Source organism: Panthera tigris, chromosome B2 (assembly GCF_018350195.1).
Source record: "Panthera tigris isolate Pti1 chromosome B2, P.tigris_Pti1_mat1.1, whole genome shotgun sequence".
In the NCBI taxonomy this organism is placed as follows: Eukaryota; Metazoa; Chordata; class Mammalia; order Carnivora; family Felidae; genus Panthera; species Panthera tigris.
In genome coordinates, this window is record NC_056664.1 from 89,109,077 (window position 1) to 89,132,858 (window position 23,782).

At 39.1% G+C, this 23,782-nt stretch overlaps 1 pseudogene; it reads left to right on the forward strand.

Annotated features, from left to right (window-relative positions):
* Window positions 1–13,123: 13,123 nt before the first annotated feature.
* LOC102960926 lies at window positions 13,124–15,615 on the forward strand (annotated as a pseudogene).
* The last annotated feature ends 8,167 nt before the right edge of the window (window positions 15,616–23,782 follow it).

The window sequence follows — 23,782 nt, forward strand, 5'->3', positions numbered from 1 at the left end:
CTTGGAGTACTGGGTGTCCTCTATGCTGTGGCGCCCAAGGATTATATTATAGGTTTGCTATTAATCTAGATTGTTTTCTTCTTTAGAAAGGGACCGTATATATACTTTTCTTTGTAAATCTTTACTACGTAGTTGAAAATTATAAAACATAACTAATATTTACTGTTAGTTTAAGCCAGTACTTTTCCATGGATAATGATTACTATGGACAAGCATGTGTCAGAAAAGAATATTGGGAAAATTAAATTCAGTTAAATAAAATACTTATCATCTGTTCCAAACACTGTGCTTGATGGGTGGGACACAGAGATTAACAGAGACAAGAAAAAGTAATTCCTTCTCCCCATCTTTTGAGGAAATCTGTAACCAAGTGAGAAGAACCCCCCTTCCCACTGAAGTAAAAGAGGGGAAATAAATCCCAAAGGCTGAAAAACAGTTCAAAATATATCATTTGATTGTAATATAAAATAGCTGTCTTTTGTGTCTTTATTTAACTTTTATGGCAAAAATACTGCACATAGAAGAGCTTGATGACAATGTGAGTATATTAAATGTTATATTTCAAAGATGGAAATCAGTGCCTGTGTATAATATATTCTGTGTATTTATTTGAGGTCAGATTGTTAACAAATATGCAAAAGATTTTGCTTGGGTAAGGTAAATAGAATTTAAAAAGTAATAGCATGTTAAACTATTTTCACATTTATTGTAAAGTTTGAGACCTGGGGAAATACAAGAGAGCCCAGCATTAAGCTTTTCAAATCATGTGTCTCCCACCTCTAACAAGACATGGGAGAATGAAGAGTTTGAACTACACTCTTTTTTTCTTAATTTTATTTTTTATTTTTTAAAATTTACATCCAAATTAGTTAGCATATAGTGAAACAATGATTTCAGGATAGATTCCTTAATGCCCCTTACCCATTTAGCCCATCCCCCCTTTCCAAACCCCTCCAGTAACCCTCAGTTTGTTCTCCGTATTTATGAGTCTCTTCTGTTTTGTCCCCCTCCCTGTTTTTATATTATTTTTGTTTCCCTTCCCTTATGTTCATCTGTTTTGTCTCGTAAAATCCTCATATGATTTTTGTGAAGTCATATGATTTTTGTCTTTCTCTGACTAATTTCACTTAACATAATACCCTCCAGTTCCATCCATGTAGTTGCAAATGGCAAGATTTCATTCTTTTTGATTGCTGAGTAATACTCCATTGTATATATATACCATATCTTCTTTATCCATTCATCCATCAATGGACATTTGGGCTCTTTCCATACTTTGGCTATTGTTGATAGTGCTGCTATAAACATTGGGGTGCATGTGTCCGTTTGAAACAGCACACCTGTATCTCGTGGATAAATGCCTAGTAGTGCAATTGCTGGGTCGTAGGGTAGTTCTATTTTTAGTTTTTTGAGGAATCTCCATAGTGTTTTGCAGAGTGGCTGCACCAGCTTGCATTCCCACCAATAATGCAAAAGAGATCCTCTTTCTCTGCATCCTTGCCAACATCTGTTGCCTGAGTTGTTAATGTTAGCGATTCTGACAGGTGTGAGGTGGTATCTCATTGTGGTTTTGATTTGTATTTTCCTGATGATGAGTGATGTGGAGCATTTTTTTGAACTACACTCTTGAAGAAGTTTCCTGAAGCTCAGGAAGTTGCTCAGTTAGTGAAAGTTTGGACTGGAATTTCAGTGAGATCTTTATATTCTACTCTGTGAGAAAATACACACTTTTTATAACATAATTTTTCATAAATTTTTTGATGAGAAATTTTTTTTAAGTATTAAACATTTTTTTTAAAGTGTTTATTTAGTTTTGAGAGCAAGAGCATGAGCCGGGGAGAGCAGAGACAGAGAGGGAGACACAGAATCTGAAGCAGGCTCCAGGCTCTGAGCTGACAGCACAGCCCCGACATGGGGCTTGAACTCATGAACCATGAGATCATGACCTGAGCCGAAGTTGGACGCCTACCTGAGCCACCCAGGTGCCCCTTGGTGAGCAATTCTAATGCCATGCATTTTGTTTGTTTGTTTCTCTTTGTTTAGAGAGTTTCTCATTGAGCCTTTGAGTTTTGTGTATAAGAGACTTTAGAACCAGCCAACATAAATTTGATTCCCAGATCCACTGCTTGCTGGCCATGGGAACTTGAGCAAGCCACTGAAGCTTCTCTGAGCCTCAGTTTCCTCATCTGTGGAACTGAGATAATAATACTTTCCCTACTTATTTCACAGGATTGTTGTAAGGATCAGTGATACAATATATATAAAAGTGTTTTATGAGCATGTTTGAAGTATTATTATTAATACAGAGTTTCTCTAATTTCTGTCCTAAATATCTCTTTCCTCTGTCCAGCCACTACTTTAGTCAAACTGTCTTTATTTCTACTCTGGATTGACTATTAAACTAACCTCTCAGCTTATGTTGTTTTAAACCTGGTTTCAGTCAAATCTATCCTTTAAGCTACCATCAGAATGATCTTTCTAAAATGCAAACCTCATCATCTATCGTAGTCCCTCAGTGGCTCACCAGTGCCTGAAGCATAAAGCTGAAATGTCTTAACCTGGTAGACCGAAGTCTTTGGGAATTTTTTAAAATTTTATTTCTAGTCACTGCCCCTATGGCTCTCCTCTGCTGCAGTCATATGTAACTTCTTGTAGCTGTGAGTAATTACCCAAACCTCTCTGTCTTTGCACATGCTGTCCCTCTGACAGGATGCAGTTCACACACCCTAGTCTAACTGTTGAGTTCTGACTTATCCTCCATGTCTCAGCTCAAGGTAAATCTTCTGGACATTCCCCTATCCTCTGTGCCCTCCAGGAAGAGCTGGGTGATGCCACACTCTACCTGTCACATCATGTAATAACATTGTGTTCATTGGAATAACAATAGTATCTTCCTCATATGGCGATTCTGCATTAATATTTATAAACCTGTCAGTAAATAGCCATTATCATTAAGAATCAGAGCTATCATTCTTTGGGAGAAGAATGATGTGGATGTACCAGAATCCTGTTCAGAAAGCTCTTTCTTAGATTTGTTGCAACTGGAGCAGCGTTCTGGAATTTGGGTTTCATCAGATGTCCATGGTCAATATAGTGGAGCACACACACCACACCAAAGGAAATTAATGTTCAACTTAAATACTAATGTGTACTTAGTTATATCTATTTTTATATTTCCTATAACAATAATGGAAACACTTCCCCTCAGATTACTTTGTTTTTCTTTTCTTTTTCTTTTTCAAATGTCAGCATATAACTCTGTTTCAATTCTCCTTGGTCTCACTGAGGCTTATTTATTTCACCATCCACACCACTTGGGGGAATGTCAGGAGAGGAAAACAGAAAAGAGAGGGAAGCAGCAGGTTTTGTAGGTAATTACTACTTTTGTGATGCTGTGTGGCTGAGTGGCACATCTATTACTGTTTCCTCTAAACTCCCCTGGATCCAAGGGGAGTTATTGTTGCAGGGAGCTACTAGGCTGACCACTTCTTAGTCCTTTCTTCTTTGGAAGATGTGAGAGGGCTGAGAATGATACTCAGATATAGATGTTTTCAGTATAACATGAATAAGGGACATCAATTATAATGAAAACAGATGTGCATACTTTTCAGTTTCTCTTTATGAGAAAATATAGGCAATACATCAAAAAACCAAATAGATTATATATTTTGAGTTGTTATTAATAGATAAGAAATGTTATTCCTTATTAAAATTCTGTTAACTCTTAGAATTTAAATATTAATCATAGAACTCTGACATATGAAATTTAAGATATTAAGTTTCGTACTAATGAATGAGGAACTTGTCAGGGAAAATACATTCCAATTTCCTCCCAAATTTTTACTTTTAATGAAGAGAGCACCAATGGTCACTTTACAGATGTTTCATTGTCAAATGCATTTGTTTGGAGAACATGGCTTTTATCTCTGTGATGTCTGTCTACTGAGCACCTACTGCCCTGTTGGACACAATGTGTTTATTGTGTCGATGATTGTAAACATTTTTTCCTAATGTTGGTAAGTTTTCAAATGGTAATTTTTATTTTTTACCTCCTGTTCTTAACAGAGTAGAAGATGTCTCTCTTCGTTATAAGTTGGTGTATTAAAACTTGCCACAGCCTGTTCATGAAACAATTTTATTTATTCCATTGCTTTCAGTTACATAGACAAAAACAATCCAGCCATTTTCCTGAACTATGATGTACTTCTCTCCAAATATCACTTTTAGGCTTAACCAGAAATCTTGTCTTATTAGTTTTATTTAAAGCCATGTTATTTTGGTTCTTGGCCCAAAGATGTACTATATATTGGTAACATTAAATCATAAGCGTTTTCTTCAGTTGAATGACATAAGGGGAACCTGCTTGAAAAAATATTCAAAGGGTTTACAATAAATCTTTTGTGCTTGAATATTACTGCTGAATAACCTTCAAAATTGGTTTTGATTGTGGTGATTATTTTAAAATGTACACATATACCAAAACATCAAGTTGTATCCCTTAAATACCTGCAATTTTTATTAGTCAATTATACCTCAATAAGGATGGAAGAAACTCTAATTAAAAAAAAAAAAAAAAAAGGATTACATATGCCACACTCACAGTATGTATATACATATAGAGGTAGGCTGGCAAAAAAAAAAAAAGAGAAAACTCTTCTTTTTGAATTTAAACATATGCTGAGAACGGGCTGAAATTATGCTGAAATGTGGTTGGTATGTGCCAGTCTATATTAGTGGACACTAGAGAGCAGGTTGACTTTTTCAGAGACATGTGATTTTAAGCAGAGCTTCTTAGTGGATAGAATATGGTGATTTTTAGTTCCTTTCCATGTCACAGATTTGGACTTAAGATCATATTGCTTAGAAAAACTTAGAAAGTTTTTGGGAAAACTCCCCAAATCATTTTAAAACCTTTTAAGAGGATAATATAGTTACATTATTCCCTCTTAGGTATCGGCTGGCAACTTATTTTATGGGAATAAGTGTATTTGGGAGCAGATTCTTGTTTTCATCAGACTATTGTCTTAACTTGAGGTTTAAAAAATCTTAAACTTTTTTTAACGTTTGTTTATTTTTGAGAGAGAGAGAGACAGAGACAGAGACAGAGTATGAGTGGAGGAAGGACAGAGAGGGAGACACAAAATCTGAAGCAGGCTCCAGGCTCTGAGCTATCAGCACAGAGCCCGATGCTGGGCTTGAAACCACGAACTGTCAGATCATGACTTGAACTGAAGTTGGATGCAACTGAGCCACCCAGGCGCCCCCAGATTTAAAAAAAAATCTTTAAAATGAGCATAACACTATAACAATGCTACATTTTGTTTGAAAAACTGAAAAATTATACAAATATAATTAAAAACTTTATCATAGAAAATCTCAAACATGTACAAAAAATAGACAAAATTATGTAATGAAGCCCCATGTATCCATCTCTTAGCTTCGACAATGATAATTTCATGGCCAATCTTATTCCATTTGTCTAAGTCATTTGGAAAAAAGTGTCTCTTTTCTGCTATCCTTTCTTTCTTCAGTTGTTCAACAGTCATGATTTAACTGATTAAAAAAAGTCATTGGTGAGACAATGTTAGAAAATATTTAGGAATTTTTCTGCCCTTCTTGTTCCCGTTTATTTTGAGTGACAGTTCAATTTAATGCTTTGTAAAAATATGGTTCAGCTGGATGGGTGTGGCTGAATCCATTCCTGAGGCTCTTCTGGTTGTCCTTTGCTTTGGTGATATCCAGTGGCTGATATCCAGCTGGTTTTCCAAGGGGCAGATTTAGGACTTAAGGTGGTGCTAAGACACAGCCTTATGAAAATCTTGGCTGTCCTTTCCCAAGCTGCCTGCTGCACGGAGAGTGAAGACTGGTAACCATGCAGCACATTTGACCCTCAGAAACAAATGTACTGACCTTCGAGGAGGAAGCATCAGAGCATTTTGCATCAAACCTCTTTTCATACTTTTTGATGAAAATAATGAATGATAGACGGCTTTGCTCTGAAGGAGACACTTCCTTCCTAAGTACAGTCCCTTTGTGTCTTTACTGTCTCTGTTGTGTGTGTACAATTGAAAGAATAGCTCAGGAGACCCTTTGCCCACATCTATTATGCTGTTTATTCCATCTGTCTGTGGAAAACCAGAAAAAAACCGTGTTAGGTCTTGCCTTATGGCAAATTCTGAACCACAGTTGCTGTTTTCCCACACTTACTTAAGCTTCTTTGCACATCTACTGGCACAAAGGCCTGAGGGCTTCCTTCTGAATGGGAGATACTTTTATAGTCCCAGCCCTCTGGCCTTGCCTCAGGCAGATACAAACAAACAAACAAAAGGCTACTTGGAGCGGACTTCCAACAGTAGAAACTGGTTCATGGTCAGAAGAGGAGAAGGCATATTAGAACTGCAAGTGTGTGCTTTTACTAGGCTGAAGATTGGCAACATTTTGTAATTTTTTGAGTCATATAGGTATTTTTATGTAATCTTTTGAAATGAATTAGCATGAAAGAGCCTCACTGGAGAGAGTGACTGATTTTTTCATGCAGGCCTGTATCACAATGTAATGTGTTTGAAAATTGAGGAATGGTTCCAATAAATTTGGAGGAAGTATTTAAAAGGTGAATATTAGGTGGCATATTATCACGGTCCTTATAGATGTGAAAAAATACAGGTTGTCTTTGTTAGGGTCAGGCGTAAGGCAGGGTGAAGATAGGAGTCAGAGGCTAAAAGATTTTAGCAGTCAAAGGCTTTATTTGGGAACTAAGGTCTTGGGCGAGGTTCCGTGACTCGGAGAGAGAGAAAGGAGTCAGGGAAGTCGCACACATGTGTGGTGGGGTGGGGTTTTTAAGCTGCAGCGGTTCCGGGTTTAGGTCCGGGTGGGCCTTTTCCGCGTCAGGTCGTGCTGTTGCTGGGTGATTGGTTGACCTCCAATTCGTTCTGGCAGCTGCTAGTGGCTTTTCCTTGGGTTGCGCTGGCAAGATGGCCGTCCCCTCTACTGTGGTTCCAAGGACATCCTAACAGTCTTTCAAACAATGTTTTATTTTAAGTTACACTGAATCAGGTTTTGGCTTCCACTGATGTGGTGTTATAACCATCTCACCTCGTGTATCAATGACCAGATTGGGCCTGGAGAATAACTTCATGGACTATTGAAGTTTTAGGAAAAATGGAACACATGTACGGCTCTGGGTTATCCATGACTTCTATTTCTTTTGGCCATCTATCTTCTACCCAAACCTAGATGGGCAGAACGGCTATTTTCAAGCTTGATAAAGAATAGAAGATTGGAATCAATGGTTCAATCTAAAACTTTTGGGAAACTGAGTTTACAAATTTTATCTGGTTTTAGAATAAATAGGAAACTATATGATGCAAGAATGTCCCCTACCCCAATAGATGATAGTTTTAAAGATACCCCATATTAGGGAAAATGAGAAAACTGGGAATTTAGTTATGAAAACAGAATTAACTGCATTTTACCAACATTTTGAATGGAGGAAATAAATAAATGTTATTGAGAATTTCCAGACTTTGAATTGAAATAGAATAGAATGGAATACAATAGAACAATTAGGTAAATCTCTGCATTCACACCTATATCCTTTCAGCTCAAGTAGCTTCTCTCAAAGTCAGAGGCATTTCCATAGGAAGGTGGGATTTCCCATCTGAAAGATTTTGGAAGCGAAGGAGAGGAGGCTTTCCCCTAGCCTCTTCACTGTGCCTGGCCTAGAGACAACCAGTTTTGGATTTAACTCCATACCAGTCCAGTAGCTGTCGCCTGTGTGTAGGTCACTTGCCCTACAGTATGGGGCAATTTATGTGCAGTCACCAGTGACTGCTTTTCTTACAAGGGGTGTCTTTGTGAGGCAGCACTTGGAAAATCACACAGTCCACTGCAATTCATCTCCCAGTTTTACCTCTGGGTCCCGGTGGCCAGCTTTCCAAACTTGCACTAAAATTTGGCTGTGATTTTTTCAGCGCTGCTGTTTTTCCTTCCTTCGTCTTTTCTTCCCAATGGAATTATATGCCCATAATTTTCAATTTTCCATAGGGCACTTTTGACCCATAATTTCAATTTAATCCCATTTAGAATAAAACTGGATGACTATTTAAAATTCTGGTACAGTCTTGCTTTCCTCTGATATTTCAATCTAGTCAAAAGATGGATGATGAGATAATAGATATTTGTTAAGATTTCCTTGGGGTTTTTTGACACGTTAGTGTGTTCAACTTGCATTACTTAATTTTCCATTCCTCCTGCACAAGGATGCAGGTCGCTGGACTACAGCTGATTCGTCTTGGCAACTGACACTTCTTTGTGGGGTTTCTGGGAAGCTGGGAGCAGACCTTGCCCAGGGTTGTCATGTACTGTATGGGGACAGAGAGCTGTGAAGCTTATAGTCTTAGGAACTAATATCTACTTCTTCTATCATGGACCAGTAGCTACTGACCAACTGGTTCAGGAATATCCAGTCAGCATTCAAGAGATTTATCATAGGCATCCCAAAGTAGGTGGCATGAAAAAGGGTTTTCAAATATGCTGGCAAAATGCTGCATAAGGCATTATTGTCTTTGAGATTTATAATGCATATTAACTTAAGACTCCAAGAAGTCCTGCAGTAAAGAAGCCTGTTTGTCTATATTTAATTCAGTGTTTCTGAAATTTATTTACAAGTTACCTTATTTATTAACATCTTCTGGAATTTCTAATTGAAGGAATACTTTTTTGGGAATTTTGGGTTAGGCTATTTCTTTTTAATACATTTTTTATTTTATTTTATTTTATTATTTTATTTTTAAATGTTTTTATTTATTTTTGAAGGAGAGAGAGAGACAGAGCATGAATGGAGGAGGAGCAGAGAGAGAGGGAGACATAGAATCTGAAACAGGCTCCAGGCTCTAAGCTGTCAGCACAGAGCCCGACATGGGGCTTGAACTCACGAACTGTGAGATCATGACTTGAGCTGAAGTTGGATGCTTAACCTACTGAGCCACCCAGGTGCCCCAATACATTTATTTTTTATATTAAAAATTTTTTTTAATGTATTTTTGAGAGAGAGACGGAGCGTGAACGGGGGAGGGGCAGAGAAAGAGGGGGACACAGAATTTGAACTGTCAGCACAGAGCCTGATGCAGGGTCAGAACCCATGAACTGTGAGATCTTGACCTGAGCCAAAGTCAGATGCTCAACAGACTGAGCCACCCAGGCACCCCTATTTTTTTTTTTATTTTTAACTTAAAAAATTATTTATTTATTTATTTATTTGTTTGTTTGTTTTTAGAGAGCAAGCAGGGGAGAGAGACAATGGGGGAGAGATATAGAATCTTTTAATGCAGATTTTAATGCAGAAGCAAGAATGTGACTATAGCAGTGAGTAAAGGTGGACAAACTGAAAATGGGATACTATTTACCTCTCTTGATAGACCGACCAGATCTTCCAAATGGAAAGTCACCCAGTTAGTAACAAAAAGTGATAAAACCAGGAAAATGTGCCTTAAAATTCAGATGTCACAGGGTTTTATTGTAGTCCATCGAGCCCAGGGGTCTTCCTTGGTAAGAACATGTTCTTTTTGACAAGTTAGTTATGTAATCTGAGTCACCATTTTTTCCGATACTAGCCTCTTATTATTTATGAATTTTTCTGAATTGGTTACATTTCAGTCTGTTTAATTTCTTAATGTGCTGGACTGAACTCATATCTTCAATGGATAAAAGGATCAGGGCCGGCATGCTTGACTGGCTCGGTCGGTGGAGCATGAAACTCTTGATCTCAGGGTTGTGAGTTCAAACCCCATGCTGGGTGTGGAGCCTACTTAAAAGTAATTAATTAATTAATTAAAAAAAGAGTCAGGGCCATTGTCCTCTGTCCCTCTTCCTTGCTCCCTTCAGAATCTCATTGCCCATACGGGGCCTTCAGAACCTCTTTGGCCTTACCCTGATTTACCACAACTTCACTGTTTGTTACTCATGCCCAGCTGCTTCTCCAGGTGAGCATATTGTCCATGGATGTGCCCCTGCCTTACTATCTTTGCCTTTCCTAAGCAAGGGATATTGGTCTGATTGGTTCATTACACATTTATCAAGAGCTTACCCTTTGTCCAGCGTTGTGTTAGGAACTGAGGACATTAGAAGAATAAGACATTGTGTCCCTGCACTTTCAAAGTTAATAATCTAGGGGACTACAGGCAAATAAATGGATCATTTCAATGTAATGTGGTATGTGATGATAAAGGTAGCACAGTGTTCTATGAGAGGTATAAGTAGGGTTGCCATATCCAGCATAGGACAGTCAAGGAAGGCTTCCTGGAGGAAGTGACTTGTGACTTGAAGGACAAGAGTAAAGTAACAAATGAAGAGGGGCATGGTATTAAGGGTAGGTTTCCTAGGCAGAGGAAAGATTATGGATGAAGGCATGGAGGTATGAATTACAAGGACTTTGGTATTGCCAAATGTGAACTTTGAGGCCAAAAAAGGTCAGAGATGCATCTCTGTATTCAGTCTATGTATTCACACATAGACTCAACTCAGGCTGGATAACTTCCTAAAGGATGGCAAGAACAATTTATCTTTGCGAAGACCCAAAGGAAGCAAGGAGGAAAACATTTAAAAAGATCACAATACAGAAGGCTGAAGTGGCATGGGTGAGATTCTTTATTGCCTTGGGATTTTCCTGGTTTTAATTGCTTTCTCTCTCTCTCTCTGTCTCTCTCTCTCTCTCTCTGTCTCTGTGTGTGTGTGTTTGTGTGTGTGTGTGTGTGCATCTGTCTCTCTCTGTCTCTCTCTATATATAGTTGAAGAAGGTATAGTTTTTGGTGATGATTTGTTCTACTAGATTCTAAGCTAAGCAACACTGAGAATCATTGCCTTATAGCCAAATGCTGGACACAGGTGTCCTGATAATAAGCAATGAGGATTGAGGTTAATATGTCACTTACAGAGTGTAACTATTTATTCAGCAAATATCCTTTTTCATGGGCAGCCATAATCTTTGGGTCTGGGCATGTGTTGATAAGCAAAACAAGAGGTGATTCTTATCCCCTTCCTCAGAGTTTCTTATCCAGTTAGGAAGAAAAGAAATTGAAAAAGTAATGATAATTGTGTTATACACAATGGGGTTTTCTAACTAGTATATGAGTAAGAGTACGCTTAGCAATCTTATTTCCAAATATAAGTGGGGTCTGAGCACTCATACACACAGAAGATGTCTGCAAGGAGTGTTATCCTTATCACTGGAGTAAAAGCTAATAACTCCGTGGTTATGCTCATTAGTTTTGGGATTTCCTAGTAAAATTTGGCATTAAAAGACTATTGCTAAGCAAAATCAATCTTAGAAACGATCATGTTATGGGTTAAAGCAAATTGCTAATGTAAAAACCAAGCATAAGTCTTTTTACCAAAAGCCCAGGAATATTTTAACCAAGGGCTCCATCTGTCAGTAGGGGAACTGTGGTGTGGTGTGTAGGTGGTTAGGTAATGTCGCCAGAAGCTCACTGACTGCAGGTTGTGACAAATGGCTGACCCCTAGGGCCACCAACCCTGGCTGCCTGGTGCTCTGCTTGGCCCCTGCCGAGTGGCTCCTATTCTCTCACTTCTGACCAGACCACTCCTCTAGCCCGAGGCAGGTATTTTCATTATGATCCATAATAACATCGAATGGACTTTGTAATTGAATGAGCATCATACACTGGAGACTTTTGATGGGCTCAGCTCATCAGGATTTGAAGAGGGCTGTGTTGAGGGAGAGTGGGTGGTGGGGGGCTGGGTCTGAAATGGCAGCCAAGGGACACTTGTGCACTCTGGCTTGTGCACTCTGCTTCTGCAGCCATTTGCTAAAGCAAATCAGAAACAAAGGGTCTTATCAGTTTACGATGGCATAATTATAAATAAGAATTTGTGTTTGTAGTAGTAATGATGAGTGAAAACAGGAAAAAATATCCTAGTTGGAAATATCAGCTTTCTGTGTACACAATTTATAACAATAAACTGTCTTTGGATCTCAGGATTCTTCCTCATGATATGTCATGGACACCAAGATTTATCAGGAATGTAGTCAGTCTCTGCCTGGGCAGGGAGTACATGGTGTGAAGAGGAAAGAGTGAACCTACACGTCCTTGGCCTCTTCCCCTAAGTTAATTATTGCTCACATTTTCTGCTGGTCAAATACTTACCTTATTCACCAATGGCTGATGAGACAATTTCTAGTGAGGTGGTTACAGGTAATATTGTGAACAATGAATATGGTTTAATGAGTTGTATAGTTGAGGGAGAGGGGAGAGAGAGATAGAGTGGTTGAGTGTATGTGTACATATTGGGTGAGGTGAAGGAATTAGTCATTGTTTGGATAAATGTAGTTATATTCTCTAATGGACAGAGGGCTATGGCCTGAATCATCCCAAATGGAGGAAGAAACTTTATTGAAAAAATTTTTTTTGTAGTTCCATCAATACGTAATGTCAGGACAAATAGCCTTATATTCAGTATAGTAGGACCCTGTGTATTTGGCAACATAAGACATATATCAGTGGTGTAAGTGTCTAAGTCATTAAAAAAATACAAGGTAACTGTTTAGTGTTGCCTGTTCAAGAAGAGGAGGAAGAAACTTTAAAAATTATATCTGATATGTGATGTGGGTTGTAACGTGCATTTCAAATGTGCATATCTGGATTACCAGGAATTAACAACATTGTACTTGATTCATTCAGTGCTCTCTATACACATTTGTTAAATTACTTGAGTGCCAGCAGAAAATTCATTTTCTGCCTACAGTCTAGCATAGGGACCAAAATGCGTGTGCAACAATGAGGAAACAATTACGTGGGAGATGGTATGAGTCAGGGTATGGAGATAGTTGGAGCAGGGATGAGGAACTTCCATGAAGAAGTGGAGGGTTGCTGGGGGAGTAATGCTTGCAGGAAATACCAGGTGTGGACTTGAGAATGATTGGCGGAAGGCTTTGAAGTTAGAAAGATCTTCAGGAAATGAGGCTCTTGGTTAATATAGAGTTTGAGGCACGGAGGAGCTGAACTCCATCAACAAGATGGGGACCAAGTTGGGCAGGTAGTAGCTTGTCCTTTCAACACTGATCCAGAGCCGCGATGGTGTGATCTGAACTGAAGTATGACTACAAAGTGAGACATCTTTCAGATGAAGGATTGGAAAAACATGACGAAGAAGATGTGAGGAGGATGGGAAAAATGTGAGTCAAAAATAACCCCCAGTTATAAATCAAGGGATCACAACTAGAATGGTTCAAAGACGTCCACAGAATAATAAAGCCCTGCATTTATGACTTGTGTTAGAAATTGCTAAGGGGGTTTCTCTGCAATTAATGAGAGGTTCAGATTATCATAAGAGAATGGAAGAAGCATGACTTGTGACATATGTTTTTAAGCCTGATTCTCCTTTCTACTTTGGATCTGTAATGGATGCCAGAAGAACTCTCCTTTTACTTAAAGGATTACTGCTTATACAGGTACTTTTTTTTTTTTTAAATCACTGAAAATTTTTTTCTCAAGAGACACTGAATTGTAGAAACAAACTTCTGAGATTTCTCAGAGTGGTGTTCGGAAATGACAAGTGAACAAGTTCAATATTTAACCAAATGGTATGTATTTAGTATTCATATGGGTGGTTGTCCTTTGGGAGTCCCTGGTTGTGCTTCCCAGCCTGTGGAACTACTGAGATTAATGCCAGCTATTCAAAAACAAACTGTGCAAAGGATCTACAAGAACCTGTTTAGGATCAATCCTTAAGGTATGGGTCAGTCTTGGTCTCCAGCTTGTATCACAAGAGATTTGAGCTTTCTCTTCTGGTTTATATGATTGCCATATTATTAATTTATTGTTGAGTATCTGGGAATTAATTCCATCATGCATGAATTCCATTAATTTTGTAACACTCTATAAAACACATCATGCTTTCATTGTCATTTGTCTGGGGTTGCAGACAGAATGCACGGCATGGCCATACAAATGGTTACAACACTCACTGCGTGCGTTTCAGTCTGGGTATTCCAGAACAGACAGAGAGCAGGTGGTGATTTTCTTATACAAAATTTAATAGTCAACTTTTGTACCTATTCTTACTGAAATGTCCACAATCATGGAACCCTTCTGATTCTCATTGCAATGTAAATTCATATATTGTAATATTTGTTTTCAAAATTTTATATGCTGGCTCACCATATGAACATGTTCTCATTGCCTCCACAGGCCTTTGAGCAATTTGCAGTCTTTTGTTAGCAAATAAAGGCCCTCCGAGCCTCCTATTTTGAGCCCCAAGTTTACCAGCTGCTATCCACTACTGGGCCTCATTAGAGGCCTGCCGTTCTGCTGAGAACCACACCACATGCTCTACCCTCTCTTGTCTACATATTAGCCTGTTGCTGCTCCTTAAATTACCTGGTACAAAAGCTTGCTCTGTTTCTCTGCAGAGAGCTACCACTCCTATCCAGTTTGAAGAGGGTCTATGTCATGATCTCTCAAACTAATTAAGGTTTGTGAGCAGGCCACAGGTTGCTATAGAGGAACTTTCCTGAAGGCTGATATCTATGAGGATTTTTGAGGTGGGGGGGGGTTGGGCAAAAGATTACTGCAGCTGTAGCTTATATTCAGAAGCCTGTTTTAAAAACAAAACAAAAATGATTCTTGTTTTAATCTAGGTGACATAATTCATTTTATATTTCGCAAGTTATTTCCTAAGGGAGCTAGAACATAATATTAATTAAAAACACTTGAAATGAGAGATTTAAATTATTTTCAGGGGATGGGGCTAGTAAATACACTGGAAAAGTATTTCCACAAAGATTTATTGGAAATCATAGGTTGTCTCCAGTATTTATGTTAATTGGACAGTATTTATATTTAAAATTTTTTTTCTAATGTTTATTTTTGAGAGAGAGGTGGGGAGGGCTAGGAGAGAGGGAGACACAGAAACTGAAGCAGGCTCCAGGCTGTGAACAGTCAGCAAAGAGCCCGACTCGGGGCTCAAACTCACGAGCCATGAGATCACGACCTGAGCCGAAGTCAGATGCTTAATCAACTGATCTACCCAGATGCCCCAATAGTATTTATATTTTTAAATGAAAATGTTACATCTTTCTAACTTTTAAGAGGATTTGTTTGCAATTTAGTGGTTTTAGAAATGGATTCGATAGTGTCAGTTTCCTTATGCTAAACAACCAGAGTAAGATTTCAAGAAATTTTAGGATTTCTGGGAAAATAATTTTGAAATTTTGCCTCCAAATTCAGAAAGAATAGTAAAATTACAAGTGTCCCGCATTTCCAACAAAATGAATTGACGAGCTCTTTGGTCTCCAATGCAGAAAACAAGATGACAAAGGGGTTGTCATTTGGAAAGTGTTGCAGTAAGATGCACACGTTGTGCTGCCACTGTGGCCCTAAGACCTGCTACCTTCAGGAGTCGACCTGTGGTAAATGTGATAATCCTGCCAAATGAAAGAAAAAGTATAGCTGAAGTGCCGAGGCTAAATAATGAAATACCCCTGGGACCGGTCCAACGAGGCACCCAAGAATTTTGTACCTCAAATTCAGGCATGGATTCTATGAAGTAACAACACCTAAACCCAAGAAGGCAGTGGTTGCACCATCTAGTTCATCTTAAGGATTTCGATGATTAGTCACACAATACATGTTCTGGTTTTTTAAAAAAAAAAGAATTGATGAAAATCTGTGTCAGTGTAAAGATAAATTACTGAGTGATTCTTCATTTAAAAAAAAGTACATTTTACCAAAAGGACGACTTTAAGTGGTAAACCCCTCTCATACATTCAAAAATAATTCAATTGAATAGAAATTCTGCTTGCACATTGATTGTTTTCAGTGGGAAGGTCTGAATTAGGTAAGGAGACGTGGCTTATCAACCTCCTATACCTGTTGATGTGTCTTTCACAGAATGTCTTTTTTTTTAAATTTATTTTTTAATGTTCATTTATTTATTTTGAGAGAGAGAGAACTCAAACAGAGGAGAGACAGAGAGAGGGGGAGAGAGACAGAATCCCAAGCAGGCTCTGTGCTGCCAGTGCAGAGCCCGATGTGGGGCTTCAACTCTCAAACTGTGAAATCATGACCTGAGCCGAGATCAAGTGTTGGACATCTAACTGACTGAATCACCCAGGCTCCCCTCACAGAATTTCCTATCACTGCTTCTTCATTCTTTACTTCTTTCTCTTGTTTCTTCCCTTTGTCCTTTGTCTTTCCATATTTCTTGAGAGTCATATTTACTTGCTATAAATACCTCATATTTCCTCACCTGCTAATTTTTTAGGGTAATTTTATTCTTGACCTTTTTCATCAACCTCTTCTCTCAGACTTCACCTCATGCCACCATTTCTTCTCTGTAACACCTTCCTGGTCAACCAGACAAATCTTTCTGGCCACTCTCTTAGCCACTATACTGGAATGAGAATACCCCGGCTACCCTACTGAGAGCATTGCAGGTAATCGTTTGAATGAAATATGTGTACTTAAGTTGTGGGTATATATAGGAAGTAAATTTGTCTATGAAAACTTAATGAGGACACTAGCACTAAGAATTATGTTGTGACATGGGGGAGATTTCTGGTTACTGAATCTATAGCTGACTTATGAAGAGTTCCTGAATCTAGTTAATTTGCATGAGTAAATGAGCAGGAGATTTTATCTGCCTACTGTTTTTAAGGCCTCAGAGAGATAATAAATGCTTTCGGATGACAAGGAAAGTAAAACATATTTAGGTTAATCAAATCATGGAAGCATTTTTTATGGAAGCAAACACTTTTTAACAGTAACTGTTGGACAGGCACAGGGATCATGGCAGCTTCAACAGTGACACCACTGTACACAGTATTTTAACAAGTGTTTGTGGATCAGAAATCAACTCAAAGAGGCATGTTTACAAGGTCTGTTGTGTCTTATGGCATGGATGAGAAGAGAGGGCCAGCCTCTCCCTGGAAGATGGCCATAATTACTAACTAAACAAACGTTTATTAAGTACTTAGCATGTGCCAGGCATTGTATCAGGTGCTGGGAGGACAAGAGCAAAAAGACAGACATGGTCCCTGTCCTCATGAAGCTCGTGGACTGGTGGGGGATAGAGACAAATAAACAGAAAACTGCTCAGTGTGTTAATTGGAGCTATGATGGCAGAGAGCAGAGTGTGCTGAGAGGGCAGATTGGTCCTGCAGGTAGTAGAAATCAGCCATGCGTGGGCTAGACTAGAGAAACAAGCCTGCGGTTTCTGGCCTTCACTCTCCTCCTGGGGATTTTGGGCCTGGAAACATCAACCTTCATCTGCAATTCTCCTAGAAACAACCATTGTGGTAGTATCTCAGGGGGCCACTGAGGGACTTTTGCTTTTTACCAAGCCCTAGGGTGATTTGATCTGTTCAGGGTGTGTGTGTGTGTGTGTGTGTGTGTGTGTGTGTGTGTGTATGTGTGTGTACACAACATGGATTTTGCTATACCATTTGAAAGTAAGTTGTAGATACTATTAGACTTTAATATGTATCTCCTAAGAATAAGGTATATTTTCTACATAAATCATAATCTCATTATCTCTAAAAAATATTAACAGTAACTTAATAAAATTACACAGTATACAGTTCATATTAAAATTACCCAGTTATGCCAAGAATGACTTTTTTGGGGGGCTATTTTTCCCTCGAACAAGGATCCAAATAAAGTTTATGCATTATAGTTAATTGTTATATCTTTCCAGTCTCTTTCTATCCCAGATGTAACCATTATCTTATTTTTTTAACCTATCAACTCTATATTTTTATACTTCTGCTATATATGTTATATATTTAAAGTAAAATATATTACTTTGTGTTTCAAATTTTACTTAAGAGGGGGGTGCCTGAGTGGCTCAGTCGGCTGAGTGTCTGGCTCTTGATTTCAGCTCAGGTCATGATCCTAGGGTTGTGGGATTTAGCCCCACATCAGGCTCCGTGCTAAGCATGGAGCCTGCTTAAGATTCTCTCTCTCTCTCTCTCTCTCTCTCTCTCTCTCTCTGTCTCTCTCTGTCTCTCTGTCTCTGTCTCTCTGTCTCTGTCTCTCCCTCTCCCTTACCTCTCTCTCTTCCTCTGCCCCTCTCCCCTGCTCATGCTTTCCCTCTCTCTAAAATTAATTTTTTTTTACCTAAGAGGTATTGTACTGTATATATTATTCAACAATTTTCTTTTAATTCAGCATGTATCCATGTTCATACATGCAGATCTAATTCATTTATTTTTAACTGCTCTAAAGCACTGCAATTTATCCATTTTTCAAAATTGAAAAACATTTAGGTAGTTTCCATTTTTTTCATTAGCTATATTGCCTTTTATTTTAGCATTAAGTAGAGTGTTAATAAATTAGAAAGATGTTTTTGCAGATCGTTAACTTGTAAGTAAATCTTTCCTTTTGTTCAAGTCCTTCTGAGACTTCTGCTGTGAACTTGGTTCCAGTTTTAGAACCCATTTTATGGGCAGCCCCAGTGTCAGATGGCAGCACTTTTCTTTGCCTCCCAGGAACAACCATGATCACCTTGCTGCTGATATTGTAGACCAGGGGTTCTCAAATCTGCCAGCATACTAGAATTATCTCGGGAGATTAAAAATAGACTGATGCCTAGGTCTCACCCCCAGAGATTCTGATTTATTTGATCTGGAGTGTGTCCTGTGCAGCCATAGTTCAGAACTGTGGTTGATTATTGTGAGAATCACACAGGGTCCTTTTTTTAAAAAATTTTTTTTAATGCTTTATTTATTTTTGTGAGAAAGAGCACGAGCAGGGGAGGGGCAGAGAGAGAGGGAGACACAGAATCCAAAGACAGACTCCAGACTCTGAGCTGGCAGCACCGAGCCCAATGCGGGGCTCAAACTCACGAACTGAGAGATCATGACCTGAGCCAAAGTCGGATGTGTAACCGACTGAGCCACCCAGGCGCCCCTCACACGGGGTCTTACTGCAAAAAATTGTACAGCTGGCTGTTATTTTGAGCTCCTTTGCATTATATTATTATCCTGATGGTGTTGACACTTAGAACCGAATGAAAGTTGCAAAAGATAAATGGCTGTATTTCCCCCAACCATTTCTTGTGATGAGAATTGTTAAGATCTACTCTCTTAGAAACTTTCAAAATACACATTACTTTAATACTAAGGAAAAGTTTGTCTTTCTGAGATGTTGACATCTCCTGTGATTGGAGAATGAAAGCGATGTCATGGCTGTGATTCCTTTTTGTCTTGGCTCTCAGGAATTTTTCTGGAAGGGAAAACATTCGTCTAGCCATATAACATGAGAGACACTTTACCTACAGTATGTTATTTAATCATCTAAATAACTTTTGGATAGCATTTCCCCATTTTACATATAAGAATATTGAGGTTCAGGGAGGTTAAGTAATTTGCTCAAATCTAGAAAGAGAGCATGTAGAAGAGTCTGGATTGGAAACCAAGCTTGCTTGACTAGTAAATGTGTAGCCTCTTTCTATGCTCCTGCTGACCCAGGAGGAAAGTTTGTAACAGTTTCTCACAGTGTCCTTTTCTCAAGCTGACACGTGCCCCACTCAGATCCCAGATTCCTGACTTCCAAGACTCTGGGCTCACAATCTGGACAGCACAAGGAGAAAAGCTGGGGAAGCTGGGGACAAGGACACCTGCTGCCACACTTCTGTTGGGGGTCCTCAGGCTCATCACCCCTAGAGATGCTGCAGAACCATTTTTCTGCTTCCTCCACCCATGCCACTGGGCTATGGCTCCCTCCAGTACTGCAGTCTTCAGGTCTTTTCCCTTCTGCCATGGCTCTATCCTTCTTCCAGTGCATATTGCATATTTCCATCCACATATAGGTTTTTCCAAGATATTACCTGGTGGGATTGTTTTGGACTAGGAGTTTGGGAGGACTTGGTGAATACAGAGTGATTGGGGGTTGTTGGCTGAAGGAATGCCAGTGGTCTTATGAAAGGGAAATATGTAACTTAGGTAATTTATTATGTAGTCAGATGAATTATGGACCAAGGACCCTTTTGTGTCAGTAAGTGATAATAGAAATCTAGAGATTAGTATATCTGAAGGCAGGGTGGTACAAGCTCTCACAAGTCTTGACATAAATGTATAAACTTGTGCAGAGCTGTTTTGGAAAAAAAATCTTTCTATATTTTAGCTGATGTGAGAAGGTAAAGCACAATGCAGGCGGGCCTGACAGACTTTGGTGGTTTGTTTAGAGCTGATAATGATGCCAGCTTAGCCAATATATTTGATTAAGTAAGACTTCGGAGGAAAGTAAGCTCTCATAAAGAACAAGGAAGGTGGGAGGCATGGAGTGTGTATGTCCCTGGAAATGTAACCTCATTTAAGGTGGCAAAACAATGCCCAATTAAGCCACCACAATTTTGTATCTCTTTGGCAAACTGATGGGGGAGGGAAAGAGAGGAAAGAGTGCTGTGATTTGTTCAGGTGCCTAGAATATTTGGAACAGGACAAACCAAACCACCTGTGAACAGAATGCCCTGCTTGTTCTGGCCAAACCCTTGAAAAAGATGTTGGCAGGGAATCCAGGTAGAGAGAACATGTGTGGGGGCCATTTGGGGGATTGTGGGGTGCCGGAGGGTAAGCTCTGTTGTTGTTCATGGCTGGAAGTTTCCTGTGTTTCTCCCTGTTAATGCAGATGGTACACAGAGGGGTTCGTGTTGTCTATTTGCAGCCTTGTATGCAGGCAAAGACATGTTTTCTCAGCACACATCCCTTCTCTGCATGGGATAAGGTGCCTCAAGCAAAGTCAGAAAGACATTGGTTATCCAAGCTTTGACAGGTTCATTGGGTTTGGACAGGAAACTGTATACCCTAATTTGTGAGGCTTTTCTTTGTAATCTTTCTCCATAGAAAAATCCTTACTTTCGGGGCACCTGGGTGGCTCAGTTGGTTAAGTGTTTGACTTCGGCTCAGGTCATGATCTTATGGTTTGTGAGTTTGAACCCCATATTGCGTTCTGTGCTGACAGTGCAGATCCTGCCTGGGATTCTCTCTCTCTCTCTCCCTCTCTCTCTGACTTTCCCCCGCTTGCATGCATACTCTCTCAAAATAAATAAACTTAAAAAAAAAAAAAGAAAATCCTTATTTTCTTCTAAGAAGAATATTTTAGGCTTGGTTTGACTTCTTGGAGGGCTAGAACCTGTTAGGAGCCAATTGAAGTGAGGCATCCCACTAACCTTGACCTAATTCCTGGCTTTTCTTCAGGTCTAAGGAGGAAGCTTGACTTGTCAGACAAATTTCCAGAATGTTAGCTCATCATATAGGATTGCTAAGTATAGCAGCTCTTATGAGCTGAATTGTGTCCCCTTCAAATTCATATGTTGAAGTTTTAACTCCTAGTATTTCAGAAGGTGACAGTATTTGGAGATAAGGCCTTCAAGGAGGTGATTAAGTTGAAATTAGGGCATTAGGGCGAGCCGTAATCCAATCTTGCTGGTGTCCTTATAAGAAGAGGAAATTTGGATACACAGACACCAGGGATATACCATACGCAGAGGTAAGACCATGTGAAGACACAGCAAGAAGTCAGCCATCTGCAAACCAGGGAGAGAGGCCTAAGGGGAAACCAAACTGGCAAACCCCTTGATCTTGATCTCGCCTCTAGAATTTTAATGAAAGAAATTTCTCTTGTTTAAGCCATCCAGTCTATGGTACTTTGTTATGGCAGCCCTGACAAACGAATACAATAGCTTATGTTGATTTTTACCCATCTTTGAAAAGGAGTCATATCCTTATAGGCTGCTGGCCAAATTCCATTTAGTACCTTGTCTTACCCAGTCTTGTCTTGCTACTATTACCTTAGTGAACTAGAGCAGCTAAATTGTTTAGTTTACTAATATATTGAATTAGGAAAGAATTTAAAAAAATGTTTCATTGTAGAAAATGCCATATACAAAAATAGAATATTTGTATTAAAATGTTTTTAATGTTTATTTATGTTTGAGAGAGAAAGAGACAGAGAGAGAGACAGAGAGAGACAGAGAGATGAGGGGAGAGAGAGACACACACAGAACCCAAAACAGGCTCCAGGCTCTGAACTGTCAGCACAAAGCTCTACGCAGGGCTTGAACTCATGAACTGGAAGATCATGACCTGAGCTGAAGTCAGATGCTTAACTGACTAAGCCATCCAGGCGCCCAGGTAGATAGAATATTGTAATTAATTCCCATATACTTACTGCCCAGACCCAATAACTTGCAAATCACAGCTAACTTGCTTTACCCACCCCAACATTCTTTCTTCTCAAATCTACCCTAAAGCAAATCCCAAACATGGTACCTCTTCTGGAGATACCTCAGTATGTATCTGCAGAAGACAAGCACTTAAAACAAACAAACAAACAAACCCAGATACCATTATCAACACCTAAAATTTTTTTAACGTTTATTCATTTTTGAGAAGAAGAGAGAGAGAGGGGGGCGCGGAGAGAGAGGGAAGGGGAGACAGAGATGGAGACACAGAGCTTGGAGCAGGCTCCATGCTGTCAGCACTCAGCACAGAGCTCAACATGGGGATCCTACTCATGAACTGTGAGATTATGACCGAGCTGAAGTTGGATGCTTAACTGACTGAGCCACCCAGGTGCCCCAACATCTAACATTTTAAAACAACAGTTCCTTAATATTACAAACATCTCATTAGTATTTAAAATGCATTTCAAATGTCTTATAAATGTAACAATTTTTTAAAAAAAGTTTGTTTCTTTGAATCATGATACAAATAAGACCCATGCATTGCAATTAGTGGCTATGTCTCTTAAGCCATTTTTAATCTACATGTTTCCTTCCTGTAACGTATTGGGTAAAGTATCTGAGATGTTTGTCCTGCACAGTTTTCCATGGTCTATATTTTGCTGATTCTGTCTCTAAGGTGTAATAGGATGTACTTTTCCCCTCTGTATTTCTTGTAAATTTTGTAGTTAGAGCTAGTGCCCTGATTGGATTCCATTTCAATTTTTTTTTCCCTTTGACAACTTCATAGAGGTGGGCTTCTATTAGGGTGCACACGATGTTTGGTCATCTTTCTTTTTATAATGTTAATAACTGTGGATGATCATTAATCCATTACGGAGTGCAAAGTGGTGACACTTTGTGAATTATGAATTAATTCTGGAATGTTTTTTTGAAACTTTTGTGAATTAACTGGAATGTTTATAAAAAGAAGAGCTTCCCCTTGTCTACTGTTTGGTACTCAGTGGTAAGGGAGTCAGTATAAGAGAGGCAGGATAAATGTTTGATTCTTTTCCAATCAGTTTTCACAATAATGAAGTGATATCCCAGTGTCCTCTACAGGTGACTGATTGAAAGTATCATTAGGGATTTGTGATTCTAAACACATTCGATACATTTTAATCCATTACAATTATTATTCTTATTGATGTTCAGATTGTCCCATCTTTAGCCCGTGAATCATTTTAGGTTGGGTCCTGAGTTCTCTTGACATGACCCTATTAGTCGTTAATAGTTTTTGTTCTATCTGGTAGGACAAGAGATTCCAGGCTTGTCTTATTTCCTGCCCTGGACCTGGAAGGAGTCCTGGATTCTTTGGGCTACTGTGTTGGTCATCACTTTTAGCACTCTAAGAGTGTTCAATATTTCATCTCCAAGACATCAGGAACAGTAGCTTGTGTTTGAACCCAGACATTATGAGGGTCATGCAGTCCACATTCTGAAGTTCTAAAAGCCCTGCTCCTGGGGTAGCGCATGGTGATAGATGCTCTCTCTCTTTTGTCTGTTGTTCCAGACAAAATCCCATTGAAAGAGTGACTCTAGTTAC